The 19461-nt window shown below is 35.9% G+C and overlaps 1 protein-coding gene across 6 annotated transcripts in view; it reads right to left on the reverse strand.

Annotated features, from left to right (window-relative positions):
• The window catches only part of chd8 (chromodomain helicase DNA binding protein 8), a 153230-nt gene extending 138903 nt beyond the window's left edge, over positions 1 to 14327 (reverse strand). For all 6 annotated transcript variants that reach the window (XM_061935698.1, XM_061935690.1, XM_061935681.1 and 3 more), the window contains exon 1: positions 14267 to 14327. The gene's annotated coding sequence lies outside the window, so the exon portion shown is untranslated. The remainder of the gene's footprint in view (positions 1 to 14266) is intronic.
• Between the last annotated feature and the right edge of the window lie 5134 nt (positions 14328 to 19461).

Genomic DNA, 19461 nt, shown 5'->3' on the forward strand with positions numbered 1-19461 from the left:
ACCTGTTTATTCAAGGATAAACACAAAATAGACAAAATTATACATGACAAACAGAAATGGCATCATTGAAACTAGGGCTGGGCGATATGGCCTTTTTTTAATATTGCGATATTTTAAGGCCATATTGCGATACACGATATATATCTGGATATTTTGCCTTAGCCTTGAATGAACACTTGATGCATATAATCACAGCAGTATGATGATTCTATGTGTTTTGATTGATTGATTGAGACTTTTATTAGTAGGTTGCACAGTACAGTACATATTCCGTACAATTGACCACTAAATGGTAACACCCCAATAAGTTTTTCAACTTGTTTAAGTCGGGGTCCACTTAAATTGATTCATGATACAGATATATACTATCAGATATATACTATCATCATAATACAGTCATCACACAAGATAATCACATTGAATTATTTACATTATTTATAATCCAGGGTGTGGAGGGGGGCGCCGGATGTAAGTGTCAAAAAGACAGCCAAAAGAGTTTGATATGAGAATAAATCTAAAGTTAAAATATAGGGTAGAAATGCACCCATTTGCAGGAAATGTAGTTTTGATTTTCAAAATTTTCTTTCAAGGCTTGCATGTCTACATTAAAACATTTTTCTTCATACTGCATTAATATATGCTACTTTTAAACTTTCATGCAGAGAAGGAAATCACAACTAAAAAAATCAGTAATTTTTTCATATGGTGTTGATGTGGAAATGTTTGCCTCTGCATTTTGATGGTGTGGACGTGTGGCACCGAATGGAGATAAGCGTCTCGACAGACGTCACAATATTTGAACAATGATGACGAAAACTGTTTTCTCTGTCGTGTCCGTGTGTCGAAAATTGTTATGCGCTTATTTTTTTATTTGATGTTGTGCGTGGCATAGATTTGCCGTGCGCAGAGGACGTTTGAGCAGTGCGTAGAGGGAACGTTGGTCACACGGCTGCGCTAGCATCACAGCTAACGTTAGCCATGCTGCTACCTCTCTGCTCGGGGAGGACGTATACGTATGTGACGTATGACGTGACAGTATGTGACGTGACAGTATGTGATGTGTGTAAGAAGGTGCACTTGCTGTCTGTGAGAGGGAGACACAGGAAAGAGTGGGAAGAGCCTGTCGTGTAATGCCAGCAGCTAAAAGCAACTGCGTGAGAATCCACAGACCTGTGGATGTGTTGAAGGTGTGCTGGAAAATGCGGAACGGAAATTAAGGCGCAGCAGAAAAGTGGAATGTATCATTTTAATCGGTGCGTTAGAAAACACGGACCGGAGTTTTGTTTTTTAAACTGGATCTGGATCGGCATTTTCCCATGCCTTGCCGATACGCATTTTTTGGCAAATATCGGCGGCCGATCCGATCCAAATATCGGATCGGGACATCCCTAGTTTGAAGTAATAAACATATGAGCATTATGTTTGTAATCAATTAGTGTGTTAATCTTAAACATTCCTTCAACAATATAACATCCATCCATGAATGTGGATGCATATGCAAAAGTGCAATATATTTATCCATCCATCCATCCATCCATCTTCTTCCGCTTATCCGAGGTCGGGTCGCGGGGGCAGCAGCCTAAGCAGGGAAGCCCAGACTTTCCTCTCCCCAGCCACTTCGTCCAGCTCCTCCCGGGGGATCCCGAGGCGTTCCCAGGCCAGCTGGGAGACATAGTCTTCCCAACGTGTCCTGGGTCTTCCCCGTGGCCTCCTACCGGTTGGACGTGCCCTAAACACCTCCCGAGGGAGGCGTTCAGGTGGCATCCTGACAAGATGCAATATATTTATCCGTACAGTAATCTATTTATTTTTATCTGCACCTTATTGCTCTTTTATCCTGCACTACAACGAGCTAATGCAACGAAATTTCGTTCTTATCTGTACTGTAAAGTTCACATTTGAATGAGAATAAAAAGGAAGTCTAAGTCTGACTTGATTTTACATACTGTGGCATTTTTACAAGTCTATTTTTAACATGTACCGTGATAGTATTGTACCGTGGTCTTAATACGGTGATAGTATCGTACCGTGACATTTCCATATCGTTACATTCCTGCTACATATACAACAAAAGTCTCTATATTTGCTTTTGATTGTTCAAAGGACGCATTTTCTTCTTTACACCGAATTGTTTTTTCGGTGTGGTTGTTTACAGACAAGGAGACGCTGCTCCGTTGTTGATTGAAGTAAAGTCTGAATGTCATTAAAACAGTTAGCTCCATCTTTTGACACTTCTTCCACTCCCGTCCTTGCACGCTACACTGCTACAACAAAGATGGTCGGGGGAAAGACGCTGTCGAAGGTGACCCACGTAAATAAGACCCACCCACAAAACGGCGCATCCTGAAGCGACTTGAAGATGGTCTATAAAACATCATCTACGCAACATTTTGACCAAAGAACCACCATTACATGTTATGTAGACCACAAGGAAGTCTTTTACATTTATAAAAAAATAATAATAATATGACTCTATATTCCGGTGCACCTAATATATGAAAAAAGATAAAAAATAGACCATTCATGGGCAGTGCCCTATGGTCCGGAAAATACGGTACACTTGCCGGGTCAAACTATTAATTATTTATTATCGGTCAACTTCAAAGTCATGCACTTTCCGGTACAGTTTCTTCAATTTTGAGTCGCCGAAAGTCTTATCGATGACAAATACTGCATTTGTTTTTTTTGTTGTTGTTTTTTTAACGATTTAAGTAACGTTTATGACAAACCTTTTTTCAAAACACAATATAGAATGTGAAATATAACAGGATAATGCATACCGTATTTTCCACACTATTAGCCGCACCTAAAAACCACAAATTTTCTCAAAAGCTGACAGTGCGGCTTATAACCCGGTGCGCTTTATATATGGATTAATATTAAGATTCATTTTCATAAAGTTTAGGTCTCGCAACTACGGTAAACAGCCGCCATCTTTTTTCCCCGTAGAAGAGGAAGCGCTTCTTCTTCTACGGTAAGCAACCGCCCCCATAGAAGAGGAAGCGCTTCTTCTTCTACTGTAAGCAACCACCCGCCCCCATAGAAGAAGAAGCGCGCGGATATTACGTTTCATTTCCTTTGTGTGTTCCATGTTGATATACGACTCCATGCGCGCCCACATCACAGATGGTGTCAAAAAACAAGTGAAGCACACAAATACAACACTCGCCGTCATTCCGGGTGGATTAACCAAAGAACTCCAACCGCTCGATATTGGTGTCAACAGGGCATTTAAAGCACGACTGCGAACGGCGTGGGAACAATGGATGACCGAAGGCGAACACACCTTCACTAAGACAGGGAGACAGCGCCGGACGACATACGCCAACATCTGCCAGTGGATCGTAAATGCCTGGGCGGATATTTCGGTCACAACTGTGGTCCGAGCTTTCCGGAAGGCAATGACTTCGACGAGACGGAGCCGGCCATTTTGGATCCCGTATTCGCCCAACTTTTTAATTCGGACACCGAAGGAGAAGAATTCGAGGGATTTATGAATGAAGAATAACTTCAGAAAGTGAGCGTTATGTTTATTTTGTGTGTTGTGACATTAACGTTCGAGCAACATTAAGTTATTGATGTTATTGCTCTGCACTATTTTGAATTTTACTATGTTTGTGATTGCACATTTGCACATTACCATACATTTTGGGAGTGAACAGAGTTGTTAGAACGCTGGTTTTTAATATATTATTAAAGTTTGACTGACCTATCTGACTGTTTTTTTGACATTCCCTTTAGCGCAGTTAGATGCGGCTTATAACACGGGGCGGCTTATAGGTGGACAAAGTTTTGAAATATGCCGTTCATTGAAGGCGCGGCTTATAACCCAGGGCGGCTTATGGTGCGGAAAATACGGTACATTTATCATTTGTTTTCAAAACGCTTACATAAAAGTGGAACCCCCATTTTTATGACTTGATGGGGTCCCTGAGACCCAATTTTGAAGATTCCTTGCACCGACACTGAGAAAATTCCCGCAGTAATTTTGATGGGCCTGCTACCTGTGCCCAGGACTTCTGGCCGTACTTATTAGATGGTGCCGAGTGAATCCGTGAGTTTGAGGTGTAAACTGTACAAAATGAATTACAGAGCTAGTCTAAAACTTTAGCATGCGCACATTAAAAATGCTAACACTTAGCAAATGTGCTAACGGTGGCATTCTAACAAATAGCATGTCTCTAAGGCTGCAGCTAACGATTATTTTTCTATCGATTAATCTATAGATTATTTTTTTCGATTAATCGGTTAATCTATAGATTATTTTTTTCGATTAATCCATAGATTATTTTTCCTTTTACCGATTATTTTTTTATTTAAAACGAAGATGAAAAAATAAATGTAGGCCAGTTTTTTCAAAAGGCATGGCTTTTATTTACAAAAAAAAAAGGATGGCCACTCAGTCAACATTGACAACAACATGACAAAATATTCTGTAACAATGTAAACATTTAAAACTTTTAACATTTAACAAAATTAAAAGTAGCTTATTTGCTTTTTAATGTGCAAATATAAAAGTAAACATCCAGTGCAAATCTTAATATTCTGCAATAGTATAAGCATTTCAAAAGTAAAAGTATTGCTTATTTTGCTTTAAAATTTGCAAAAATAAAGATAAAGATCCAATACAAAAAAGTGCAAAACGGAAATATTCTGTAACAGTGTAAACATTTCAACAAAAGTAAAAGTATTGCTTATTTGCTAAAATGTGCAAAAATAAAGATAAACATCCAATACAAAAAAGTGTAAAACGAAATATTCTGTAACAACAGTGTAAACATTTCAACAAAAGTAAAAGTACCGTATTTTCCGCACCATTAGCCGCACCTAAAAACCACAAATTTACTCAAAAGCTGACAGTGCGGCTTTTAACCCGGTGCGCTTTATATATGGATAAATATTAAGATTCATTTTCATAAAGTTTCGATCTCGCAACTTAGGTAAACAGCCGCCATCTTTTTTCCCGGTAGAACAGGAAGCGCTTCTTCTTCTACGCAAGCAACCGCCAAGGTAAGCACCCGCCCCCATAGAACAGGAAGCGCTTCTTCTTCTACTGTAAGCAACCACCCACCCGCCCCCGGAAGAAGAAGAAAAAACGCGCGGATATCACCGTACGTTTCATTTCCTGTTTACATCTGTAAAGACCACAAAATGGCTCCTACTAAGCGACAAGGATCCGGTTCATGAAAAGACGCAATCTCTCCATCCGCACACGGATTACTACCGTATTTCACAGCAACTGATATTCCTGTGAACCGCACTGTGGAACGGGAGCACGTACGGTGAATATTCGCACCACAGGGAATGAGAAGTCATCCTTCACTGTGGTTCTAGCTTGCCATGCTAACTTCCACCCATGGTGATATTCAAAAGGAAGACCTTGCCAAAAGAGACCTTTCCAGCCGGCGTCATCATAAAAGCTAACTCGAAGGGATGGATGAAGAAAAGATGAGCGAGTGGTTAAGGTAAGTTTAAGTTTACGCGAAGAGGCCGGGTGGCTTTTTTCACGCAGCTCTGTCCATGTTGATATACGTATGTTTGTGATTGCACATTTGCGTACATTTTGGGAGTGAACAGAGTTGTTAGAACGCTGGTTTTTAATATATTATTAAAGTTTGACTGACCTATCTGACTGTTTTTTTGACATTCCTTTAGCGCAGTTAGATGCGGCTTACAACACGGGGCGGCTTATTGGTGGACAAAGTTTTGAAATATGCCGTTCATTGAAGGCGCGGCTTTTAACCCAGGGCGCCTTATGGTGCGGAAAATACGGTATTGCTTATTTTCCTTAATAACACAACAATGATAGTATGATTAAAGTGAAAGTTAATTGTTCGTTTGTACATAGTATATGTAACTGTTAATGTTGTAAAAGGTATTTGCACAACTAGTTAACGTTAGCGTTAAAGAGGAGCGCGTCTTTGTAAACACTGAACAGGCACGCCAAACGCGCCTCTCAGAGCGAAACAGTGTTTTAGTTTATGAATTTACAACGCAGATACAAATGACACATTCATGTTTTTGTGTAATGATGACAACGTATACTCACGCGGACGATTGACTAGTTGATGGTGATGGCAAGAACGCTGTCGGGTGTTTTCTTTTCAAATGTTCGTTTATAGCCGTTGTGCATACAACAACATTATTAGCAGAGGTGGGTAGAGTAGCCAGAAATTGTACTCAAGTAAGAGTACTGTTACTTTAGAGATTTATTACTCAAGTAAAAGTAAGGAGTAGTCACCCAAATATTTACTTGAGTAAAAGTAAAAAGTATGTTGTGAAAAAACTACTCAAGTACTGAGTAACTGATGAGTAACATACACACACATATCATATATGTATATATATATATATATACACACACACACATACACACACACACACACACACACACACACACACACACACACACACACACACACACACACACGTATATATATATATATATATATGTATATATATATATATATACACACACATATATATATATATATATATATACATATATATATATATATATATATATACACACACACATATATATATATATATATACATATATATACATACATTGATATATACAGTATATAATTTATATTTATTTATTTTGACGTTTTTGTTTACATGTTAAAGGTGTTTTAATGAATATACATGCATGTTTAACACATATAGATTCCTTTCTTTCATGAAGACAAGAATATAAGTTGGTGTATTACCTGATTCTGATGACTTGCATTGATTGTAAACAGACAGTATTGCTTATAACGTCCACGTTTTCAAATGGAGGAGAAAAAAAGTTCCTCATTTCTGTCTAATACCACATGAGAGTGGTTGGTTTTTGGCATCTTATTTGTCCATCTTCCATATTCGTTTTTATACACTTTACAATAAATAAATAGGCGGCAAACTCCGTAGCTTGCTAGCTTGTTTGCGCTGGCTTTCGCAGACTCTTATTTTGAAAGCGCGGCGCGATGGAGCGGCACCTTTATTGTGAAGACAGGAACTGTGCAGTCAGTCTTTAGGCTTTTGACGGGATGTACGATTGAAATAAAAAATAGTCTTTTTTCCTTCACACTTTTGATTGATTGATTGAAACTTTTATTAGTAGATTGCACAGTACAGTACATATTCCATACAATTGACCACTAAATGGCAACACCCCAATACGTTTTTCAACTCAGGTCATGTGACCGCCTGGCTCTGTTTGATTGGTCCAACGTCACCAGTGACTGCATCTGATTGGTGGAACGGAGTGAAACGTCACCAGTAAGGCAGGCACTTTGAAGGTCTGTCTGACAGACCAAAACAAACAAAGTGTGCATTAACAGATCGATAAAAATTAGTAGCGAGTAGCGAGCTGAATGTAGATAAAAGTAGCGTTTCTTCTTAGGCCGTTTATTGAAATACTCCCACACTTTTGACGACTTTTGGCGTGCTTTTTTCCCCCTCGCTCGCACCGCTCGCATCGTCTGCTTTGCGCTCCGCCATGACGGTAGTGTGACGTAAATATGCGACGCGTCGAAGCACAATAACGGCGTCGACGTATTTACGTAACCGATGACGTCGACTACGTCGACGCGTCGTTTCAGCCCTACATGTCTCACACATCAATTAACACGGCTGTAAGGTGTATTGTTATCAATTACAGTGTGCTAATAATTCATTTGACATGCAATAGCATTTTTACAGGTCTATTTTTAACATATATCGTACCGTGACATTTTCATATCGTTACATTCCTAATACATATACAACAAAAGTCTCTAAATTTGCTTTTAATTGTTTAGGGACACATTTGTATTCTTTACAGCGAATTGAGGCACCAAAACTAACACGATTTATCTGAAAGTAGACACATTTAAGAACAGTAATAAGCTTGGGGGGAAAATTAACCTTTTGTTGACACCGATTAACTTAGAGCCAAATTGTGGTCACGTTTAAAAGGCAAAACTGAGATGAGAAAAACAAGATCTTACAACGTAGTTAACCTGCTGCACCAATTTAAAACCATTGTCGAACTTAAAACCAAGATTTGTGACTGTTGCTTTTAAATAAGGCCTCAGGGGGGTCCAGGTCACTGGGGGGAGTATTCTGTTTGAATTTGGAGTCAAATAAAACGATTTCCGTCTTGAAGTTTAGAAAGTTTACCGCCAATCATACTTCATGTCCTCAAGACAATTTAAAAGTGATTTTAAACTAGTCACTTTTCTTTAAAAAAAAAAAAAGAGAAAAAAAAGGGGGGATATAGATACAGTGATATTATCATACCGTGACATTTTAATATCGTTACATTCCCTGCAACATGGGGCCGTACATTGTCATGCTGCAACATGAGGTGATGGTCTCGGGTAAACGGCACAACATAGGCCCTCATAGACCTCGAAAGTCTCTAAATTTGCTTTTTACCGTATTTTCCGCACTATAAGGCGCACCTAAAAACCACAAACTTTCTCAAAAGCTGACAGTGCGCCTTATAACCCGGTGCGCTTTATATATGGATAAATATTGAGATTCATTTTCATAAAGTTTAGGTCTCGCAACTACGGTAAACAGCCGCCATCTTTTTTCCCCGTAGAAGAAGCGCGCGGTGCATGCTGGGATATGTGACGTTTCATTTCCATTTGTGTGTTTATGTAAAGACCCCAAAATGGCTCCTATTAAGTGTGTTGTCTGTCTAATTATAAATAATGCAGACGAGGCGTGTTAACTGAGTTCTCAACGTTTTCTCACAGCGTGCTCATAACCACATTCGAACTCCCAGCATACAACAACGCTTCTCAGGGCTACCGCGCATGCTCGTAACTATCGTTGCATGCTGGGTAGTGTAGTTGTTATATTTGCTAGCTCATAACAGCACATTGAGAGACACGCTTACGCGCTTAATTCAATACTCGCCGTCATTCCGGGTGGATTGACAAAAGACCTCCAGCCGCTAGATATTGGTGTCAACAGGGCATTCGAAGCTAGACTACTAACTGCTTGGGAACTTCTCAGGGCTACCGCGCATGCTCGTAACTATCGTTGCATGCTGGGTAGTGTAGTTGTTATATTTGCTAGCTCATAACAGCACATTGAGAGACACGCTTACGCGCTTAATTCAATACTCGCCGTCATTCCGGGTGGATTGACAAAAGACCTCCAGCCGCTAGATATTGGTGTCAACAGGGCATTCGAAGCTAGACTGCTAACTGCTTGGGAACTTCTCAGGGCTACCGCGCATGCTCGTAACTATCGTTGCATGCTGGGTAGTGTAGTTGTTATATTTGCTAGCTCATAACAGCACATTGAGAGACACGCTTACGCGCTTAATTCAATACTCGCCGTCATTCCGGGTGGATTGACAAAAGACCTCCAGCCGCTAGATATTGGTGTCAACAGGGCATTCGAAGCTAGACTGCTAACTGCGTGGGAACTTCTCAGGGCTACCGCGCATGCTCGTAACTATCGTTGCATGCTGGGTAGTGTAGTTGTTATATTTGCTAGCTCATAACAGCACATTGAGAGACACGCTTACGCGCTTAATTCAATACTCGCCGTCATTCCGGGTGGATTGACAAAAGACCTCCAGCCGCTAGATATTGGTGTCAACAGGGCATTCGAAGCTAGACTGCTAACTGCGTGGGAACAATGGAAGACAGAAGGCGAACACACCTTCACTAAGACGAGGAGGCAGCGCCAGACGACGCCAACATCTGCCAGTGGATCGTAAATTTGCCCAACTTTTCACTTCGGACACCGAAGACGAAGGATTTACGAATGAAGAATAACTTCAGAAAGTGAGCGCTATGTTTATTTTGTGTGTTGTGACATTAACGTTCGAGCAACATTATGTTGCTATTGCTCTGCACTATTTTGAATTTTACTATGTTTGTGATTGCACATTTGCGTACATTTTGGGAGTGAACAGAGTTGTTAGAACGCTGGTTTTTAATATATTATTAAAGTTTGACTGACCTATCTGACTGTTTTTTTGACATTCCCTTTAGCGCAGCGTAGGCGCGGCTTATAGTCCGGGGCGGCTTATTGGTGGACAAAGTTATGAAATATGTAATTCATTGAAGGTGCGGCTAATAATCCGGTGCGCCTTATAGTGCGGAAAATACGGTAATTGTTTACGGACACATTTTCTTCTTTACACTGAATTGAGGCAGCAAGAACAACACAATTTATCTGAAAGTAGACACATTTAAGGACAGTAATAAGCTTGGGGGTAAATTAACCTTTTGTTGATAGTATGGTCACATTTAAAAAGGGACATAGAAATAGTGATAGTATCGTACCGTGACATTTCAATATCGTTACATTCCTTGCAACATGGGGCCGTGCATCGTCATGCTGCAATATGAGGTGATGGTCTCGGGTGAACAGCACAACATTGGCCCTCAGGGACCTCGAAAGTCTCTAAATTTGCTTTTTAATTGTTTAGGGACAAGACTAACACAATTTATCTGAAAGTAGACACATTTAAGGACAGTAGCAAGCTCGGGGGTGAATTAACTTTTTGTTGACACTTTTGTTGATATTGTGGTCACATTTAAAAGGCACAACTGATTATTAGGGTTTTATGCTAATGTATAGGAATTAATAGGTAAGTATAATAAGTCATTTTGATGATTTAGTGTAGAAGTGAGCAGAAGAGGAGGCAGTGATGCAGGGGTTCGGAGATTTAAAAACAAACAACAATATTCTAAAATGAACTGGGAGCCAGTGAAGGGATTCTAAAATGGGGGTAATGTGTTCATGTTTTTAAGTGGCAGTTAAAAAGGCAAGCAGCAGCATTTCGGACTAACTGCAATCGAGCGATCGAGGCCCGGTTCATTCCAACGTAGAGGGAGTTGCAGTAGTCCACACGTGATTAAATAAAAGCTTGTATTACCCGCTCAAAGTCATTAAAATTATAAAACTGGTTTAATTTTTGCTAAAAGTCTTAGATGATAAAAACAAGATCTTACAACTGAGTTATTAACCTGCTGCTCCAATTTAAAATCATTGTCAAGATTTGTGACTGCTGCTTTTAAATAAGGCCTCAGTGGGGTCCAGGTCACTGGGGGGAGCATTCTGTTAGACTTTGGAGTCAAATGAAACAATTTCCGTCTTGTTCTCATTGAAGTTTAGAAAGTTTACCGCCAGCATGAATATATTAACGTGGACCCCGATTTAAACAAGTTGAAAAACTTATTGGGGTGTTACCATTTAGTGGTCAATTGTACGGAATATGTACTGTACTGTGCAATCTACTAATACAAGTTTCAATCGATCAAAAACCATACTTTCATGTCAAGACAATTTCAAATGTATTTTAAACTAGTGTCACTTTCCTTTTTTTTAAAAAGGAACATAGATATAGTGATAGTATCGTACCGTGACATTTTAATATCGTTACTTTCCTTGCAACATGGGGCCGTGCATCGTCATGCTGCAACAATGGCCCTCAGGAACCTCAAAAGTCTCAAGACTAACACAATTTATCTGAAAGTAGACACATTTAAGGACAGTAATAAGCTCGGGGGTAAATTAACCTTTTGTTGATATTGTGGTCATATTTAAAAGGCAAAATTGATTATTAGGGTTTTATACTAATGTATACGAATTAATAAGTAGCTATAATAAGTAATTTTGATGATTTTGTGTAGAATGCTGCAACATGAGGTGATGGTCTCGGGTGAATGGCACAACAATGGCCCTTAGGAGCCTCAAAAGTCTCTAAATTTGCTTTTTAATTGTTTAGGGACAAGACTAACAATTTATCTGAAAGTAGACACATTTAAGGAATGTGGAAATAGTGTCAAAGCGCTTTCAGTTTCTTAAAAAGGTAGAAAAGCGCTATTTACAGTAATAAGCTTGGGGGTAAATTAACCTTTTGTTGACACTTTTGTTGATATTGTGGTCACATTTAAAAGGCAAAATTGATTATTATGGTTTTATGCTGATGTATACGAATTAATAAGTAGCTATAATAAGTCATTTTGATGATTTAGTGTAGAAGTGAGGAGAAGAGGCAGTGATGCAGGGGTTCGGATATTTAAAAACAAACAATATTTTAAAATGAATTCTAAAATGAACTGTCGAACTTAAAACCAAGATTTGTGACTGTTGCTTTTAAATAAGGCCTCAGGGGGGTCCAGGTCACTGGGGGGAGCATTCTGTTAGACTTTGGAGTCAAATAAAACGATTTCCGTCTTGAAGTTTAGAAAGTTTACCGCCAACTATACTTTCAAGTCCTCAAGACAATTTAAAAGTGATTTTTCTTTTTTTTTTTTTAAAAGGGACATAGTGATAGTATCGTACCGTGACATTTCAATATCGTTACATTCCCTTGGAACATGGGGCCGTGCATTGTCATGCTGCAACATGAGGTGATCTCGGGTGAACGGCACAGCAATGGCCCTCAGGAACCTCAAAAGTCTCTAAATTTGCTTTTTAATGGTTTAGGGACAAGACTAACACAATTTATCTGAAAGTAGACACATTTAGGGACAGTAGTAAGCACGGGGGTAAATTAACCTTTTGTTGATATTGTGGTCACATTTAAAAGGCAAAACTGATTATTAGGGTTTTAAGCTAATGTATAGGAATTAATAGGTAGCCATAATAACTAATTTTGATTATTTAGTGAAGAATGCTGCAACATGAGGCGATGGTCTCGGGTGAACGGCACAACAATGGCCCTCAGGAACCTCAAAAGTCTCTAAATTTGCTTTTTGATCGTTTAGGGACACATTTTCTTCTTTACATCGCATTGAGGCACCAAGACCCACACAATTTATCTGAAAGTAGACACATTTAAGGACAGTAATAAGCTTGGGGGTAAATTAACCTTTTGTCGACACTTTTGTTGATATTGTGGTCACATTTAAAAGGCAAAACTGATTTGGGTTTTACGTTGATGTATACGAATTAATAGGTAGCTATAATAAGTCATTTTGATTATTTAGTGTAGAATTCTGCAACATGAGGTGATGGTCTCGGGTGAATGGCACAACAATGGCCCATAGGAACCACAAAAAGTGTCTAAATTTGCTTTTTAATTGTTTAGGGACAAGACTAACAGTTTATCTGAAAGTAGACACATTTAAGGACAGTAATAAGCTCGGGGGTAAATTAACCTTTTGTCGACACTTTTGTTGATATTGTGGTCACGTTTAAAAGGCAAAACTGATTATTAGGGTTTTACGCTGATGTATACGAATTAATAGGTAGCTATAATAAGTCATTTTGATTATTTAGTGTAGAATGCTGCAACATGAGGTGATGGTCTCGGGTGAATGGCATAACAATGGCCTTCAGGAACCTCAAAAGTCTCTAAATTTGCTTTTTAATTGTTTAGGGACAAGACTAACAATTTATCTGAAAGTAGACACATTAAAGGAATGTGGAAATAGTGTCAAAGCGCTATACAAGTATAACCCATCTACAGTAGTAAGCTCGGGGGTAAATTAACCTTTTGTGGTCACATTTAAAAGGCAACATTGATTATTAGGGTTTTATGCTGATGTATACGAATTAATAGGTAGCTATAATAAGTCATTTTGATTATTTAGTGTAGAATGCTGCAACATGAGGTGATGGTCTCGGGTGAATGGCACAACAATGGCCCTTAGGAACCTCAAAAGTGTCTAAATTTGCTTTTTAATTGTTTAGGGACAAGACTAACACAATTTATCTGAAAGTAGACACATGTAAGGACAGTAGTAAGCTCGGGGGTAAATTAACCTTTTGTTGACACTTTTGTTGATATTGTGGTCACATTTAAAAGGCAAAATTGATTATTAGGGTTTTATGCTGATGTATATGAATTAATGGGTAGATATAATAGGTAATTTTGATGATTTAGTGTAGAAGTGAGGAGAAGAGGAGGCAGTGATGCAGGATGCTTTCCTCAAGCTCACAAACCCGTCGGTTAGCATTAGCTTCCACCGCCAAGATGTGCCTATTGCAATGTGCAGGCTGGGGTGGAAAAAAAAACCTACGTTTATTCACTCGAGGACACGCAATGTTGTGTGCGGGGGAGTTAAAGCCTTTTTTCCGGCCGGTCCCGACCAAGCTCGGGGGTCCAGCAGACTCCTCCGGAGCTCGTCAACAAACCCAACCAAAGCAAAGCAACGTGCCACAATAACCATGACCCGTCAAACGTTCCCAACCCGGGTTAGGCCGCAATACTCTTTCCGTTCAACTGCCCCCGTTTTTCGGCGAAAATACCCCGCAAAATAACCCCCCAGCCCGCCGCCCCGAGTGCCCCGGTAACAATTCGGGCTGGTAAATTTACCTTTGCGTGGTCACACATGGCGTTCTCCGTCTCACAACACTGTGCGATTACAGGAAACGACTCGGCGACGAGCAGGAACTAACATTCTTGGCAAAAGGGGGAAGAGCGAGTCCGAGGGGGGCGGTGCGTTTCGGGCCGGGGCCGAGCTGTGATTGGTCGGGCATCCGCCGAGCCGGAAGCACGCGACGCGCTCATTGGCCGGACGGCGCGTCGGTCAAAGCCGCGGGGCTGCCGTTAGGCGGGAGGTTAGCCGTAGTTCGGTTGAGGGACAATAAATGCGGCCTAGCCGAGTGATCTTCAGGAGCTGCTCGTTTACTCGCTGAGAAAGAACGTTTACATGTTGGGTGTTTACATAATGCGACAATAGTTTCATTTTTTTAAATATACAGCGTCCGCCTTGCTGTGTTTTAAGACATGTGCTGGCGAATATGCGTACTTTGGTCGCTGAGTGGAGGCCTCCTGCGCAAGCATATGTTGAAATATAAGCTACATATACACTCTGACTTTGATACGTTTACTCTTATAACATTTATTTGTATTTTTTTTTAAATAATGCGTTTTTCATTGATACCAGATTGGGTATTCAGCTCCCCCTAGTGACGATTATTAGCGCCATTGTTTCACTTCTGTCACTATGTTTTGCACTTTCCGGCCACCGTATTCTGTGGTGCGATTTATCGGCAAATATAGGATTTATTTTTTTAACAATAGAGCACACAAACAGTAAATATATTTATTTTCAGTAAATATATGTATTTTCTTGCTTTATTTTGAAAATGTTTATTTTCTTGTTTTAATTAGATTTTTTTTTAGAAATATGTTTATTTTCTTGTTTTATGGTGGACATTTTTAAAATATGTTTATTTTCTTTTTTTAATTTGTACATTTAAAAAAAAAAAATTCTTGTTTCAATTTAGAAATGTTCAAAATATGTTTATTTTCATGTTTAAATTTGAAATTTTTAAAAATATATTAATTTTCTTGTTTAATTTGCTATTAAAAAACTTTTTTTTTTAAATATATTTTCTTGTTTTATGTTGGACATGTTTTAAATGTTTATTTTCTTGTTTTAATTTGTACATTTTTTAAATATTTGTTTCTTGTTTTAATTTAGACATTTTTTTAAATGTTTATTTTCATGTTTTAATTTGAAATATTTTAAAATATGTTTATTTTCTTGTTTAATTTGGAATTTAAATTTATTTTTTTTAGAAATAGGCTTATTTTCTTGTTTTATGTTGGGAAATTTTTAAAATATGTTTATTTTCTTGTTTTAATTTGAAATATTTTGATAGTTATTTAATATTTTAATTTTTCAAAGATACAGCGTCCGCCTTGCTGTGTTTTAAGACATATGCTGGCGAATATGCGTACTTTGGTCGCTTAGTGGAGGCCTCCTGCGCAAGCATATGTTGAAATATAAGCTACATGTACACTCTGACTTTGATACGTTTACTCTTATCACAGTTATTTTTCATTTTTTTAATTTAAATAATGCGTTTTTCATTGATACCAGATTGGGTATTCAGCTCCCCCTAGTGACGATTATTAGCGCCATTGTTTCACTTCTGTCACTATGTTTTGCACTTTCCGGCCACCGTATTCTGTGGTGCGATTTATCGGCAAATATAGGATTTTTATATATTTTTTAACAATAGAGCACACAAAGAGTAAATATATTTATTTTCAGTAAATATATGTATTTTCTTGCTTTAATTTTAAAATGTTTATTTTCTTGTTTTAATTTTTACATTAAAAAAATATATATTGTTTTGATTTACAAATATGTGTATTTTCTTGTATTAAGTTGGAATTTTTAAATTATGATTATTTTCTTGTTTTAATTAGATTTTTTTTAGAAATATGTTTATTTTCTTGTTTTATGGCAGACATTTTTTAAATATGTTTATTTCTTTGTTTTAATTTGTACATTTTAAAAATGTTTTTTTTTCTTGTTTTATTTTAGAAATGTTTAAAATGTGTTTATTTTCATGTTTTAATTTGAAATATTTTAAATATGTTTATTTTGGAATTTAAAAAATTATTTTTTTGGAAATGTTTATTTTCTTGTTTTAATTTGTACTTTTTTTTTTAAATATGTCAATTCTCTTGTTTTAAATTGGAGTTTTTTAGAAATGTTTATTTTCTTGTTTTAATTTGTACATTTTTAAAATGTTTTTTTTTCTTGTTTCAATTTAGAAATGTTCAAAATATGTTTATTTTCATGTTTAAATTTGAAATATTTTAAAATATGTTAATTTTCTTGTTTAATTTGTAATTAATAACTTCTTTTTAAAAAAATATATTTTCTTGTTTTATGTTGGACATGTTTTAAATGTTTATTTTCTTGTTTTAATTTGTAAATTTTTTAAATATTTGTTTCTTGTTTTAATTTAGAAATGTTTAAAATGTTTATTTGAAATGATAATAAATGGGTTGTACTTGTATAGCGCTTTTCTACCTTCAAGGTACTCAAAGCGCTTTGACACTACTTCCACATTTACCCATTCACACACACATTCACACGCTGATGGAGGGAGCTGCCATGCAAGGCGCTAACCAGCACCCATCAGGAGCAAGGGTGAAGTGTCTTGCTCAGGACACAACGGACATGACGAGGTTGGTACTAGGTGGGGATTGAACCAGGGACCCTCGGGTTGCGCACGGCCACTCTTCCACTGCGCCACGCATTTTCATGTTTTAATTTGAAATATTTTAAAACATGTTTATTTTCTTGTTTAATTTGGAATAAAACATTTTTATTTTTTTTAAATATGCTTATTTTCTTGTTTTATGATGGGAAACTTTTAAAATATGTTTATTTTCTTGTTTTAGTTTGAAATATTTTGATATTTATTTAATATTTTCATTTTTCAAAGATACAGCGTCCGCCTTGCTGTGTTTTAAGACATGTGCTGGCGAATATGCGTACTTTGGTCGCTGAGTGGAGGCCTCTTGCGCAAGCATATGTTGAAATATAAGATACATATACACTCTGACTTTGATATGTTTACTCTTATCACATTTATTTAAAAACATTTTTTTTAAATAATGCGTTTTTCATTGATACCAGATTATTATTATATTCAGCTCCCCCTAGTGACGATTATTAGTGCCATTGTTTCACTTCTGTCACTATGTTTTGCACTTTCCGGCCACCGTACTCTTTATATTTATAAGACAAAGGGTGGCAAATTTATGATTTATTAAATTTTAATATATATATTTATTTTCTTGCTTTATATTTAAAATGTTATTTTCTTGTTTTAATTTTTACATTTTTAAAATGTTTTTTTTTCTTGTTTTAATTTACAAATGTTTAAACTATATTTATTTTCTTGTTTTAAGTTTGACTTTTTTTTTAAAATATATTTATTTTCCTGTTTTAATTAGATTTTATTAGAAATATGTTTATTTTCTTGTTTTATGTTGGATATTTTTAAAATATGTGCATTTTTTTGTTTTAATTTGTATATTTTTTTTAATGTTTTTTGTTCTTGTTTTAATTTAGAAATATTTATTTTCATGTTTTAATTTGAAATATTTTAAAATGTGTTTATTTTGGAATTAAATTTTTTTTTTTAGAAATATATTGGACATTTTTAAAACATGTTTATTTTCTTGTTTTAATTTGGATTTTTTTTTAGAAATATGTAAATTCTCTTGTTTTAAGTTGGATTTTTTTTTTTTTATATGTTTATTTTCTCATTTTAATTCGATTTTTTTTAGAAGTGTGTTTATTTTCTTGTTTTAAGTTGGACATTTTTAAAATATGTTTATTTTCTTGTTTTAATTTAGAAATGTTCAAAATATGTTTATTTTCATGTTTAAATTTGAAATATTTTAAAATATGTTTATTTTCTTGTTTGATTTGTAATTTAAAAACATTTTTTTTAGAAATATAGTTTCTTGTTTTATGTTGGACATTTTTAAAATATGTTTATTTTCTTGTTTTAATTTGGAAATTTTTTAAATATTTGTTTTCTTGTTTTAATTTAGAAATGTTTAAAATTTTTATTTTCATGTTTTAATTTGAAATATTTTAAAATGTTTTTCTTCTTTAATTTGGAATTAAAAAAAACAATTTTTTAAGAAATATGCTTACTTTTTTGTTTTATGTTGTATATTTTTAAAATGTTTATTTTCTTGTTTTAATTTGAAATATTTGGATATTTATTTAATATTTCCATTTTTCAAAGATACAGTGTACTTGCTGTGTTTTAAGACATATGCTGGCGAATATGCGTACTTTGGTCGCTGAGTGTAGGCCTCCTGCGCAAGCATATGTTGAAATATAAGCTACATATACACTCTGACTTTGATACGTTGACTCTTATAACATTTATTTTTTGAAATGATGCGATACCAGATTGGGTATTTAGCTCCCCCTAGTGACCAGAAACATACACACGATTATTAGCGCCATTGTTTCACTTCTGTCACAATGTTTTGCACTTTCCGGCCACCGTACTCTTTATATTTATCTGGCAAATTTAGGATTTATTTAATGTTTTTTTTAACAAGCACACAAGCAGTAAATATTGAATTCAAACAGACACATTAAGGCACTTCCAATACACTCTGGAGATGAAAATATATGAATATTTTTTATATCAGGGTTGTTGTGACCAAAAGTATCATGAGGCAAAAGGGGTGAAATATTTAAAATATGTTTATTTTCATGTGTTAATTTTAAATATTTTAAAATATGTTTATTTTCTTGTTTGAATTTATAAATTTTTGTAAAAAAACATTTTCTTGTTTTAATTAGGATTTTTTTTAGAAATATGTTTATTTTCTTGTTTTAAGATGGACATTTTTTAAATATGTTTATTTTCTTGTTTTAATTATATTTTTTAGAAATAGGTTTGTTTTCTTGTTTTATGTTGGACATTTTTAAAATATGTTTATTTTCTTGTTTTAATTTGTACATTTTTAAAATATGTATTTTGTTCTTGTTTTAATTTAGAAATGTTTAAAACATGATTATTTTCATGTTTTAATATTTTAATAGATATTTAATATTTTCATTTTTTTTTTTATGGCAACAACAATAAATATGCAATATTTCCCCAAAAACATTTTTTCAAAAATTTAAACATATTTGATGTGAAGTCTTTGGAGCCTTTAATAGATAAATCATTAATAACAACATTGCTTTTGATTCATGATTATTTTTTTGAACAATGACAGTT

Source organism: Nerophis lumbriciformis, linkage group LG03 (genome assembly GCF_033978685.3).
Source record: "Nerophis lumbriciformis linkage group LG03, RoL_Nlum_v2.1, whole genome shotgun sequence".
Taxonomy (NCBI): Eukaryota; Metazoa; Chordata; class Actinopteri; order Syngnathiformes; family Syngnathidae; genus Nerophis; species Nerophis lumbriciformis.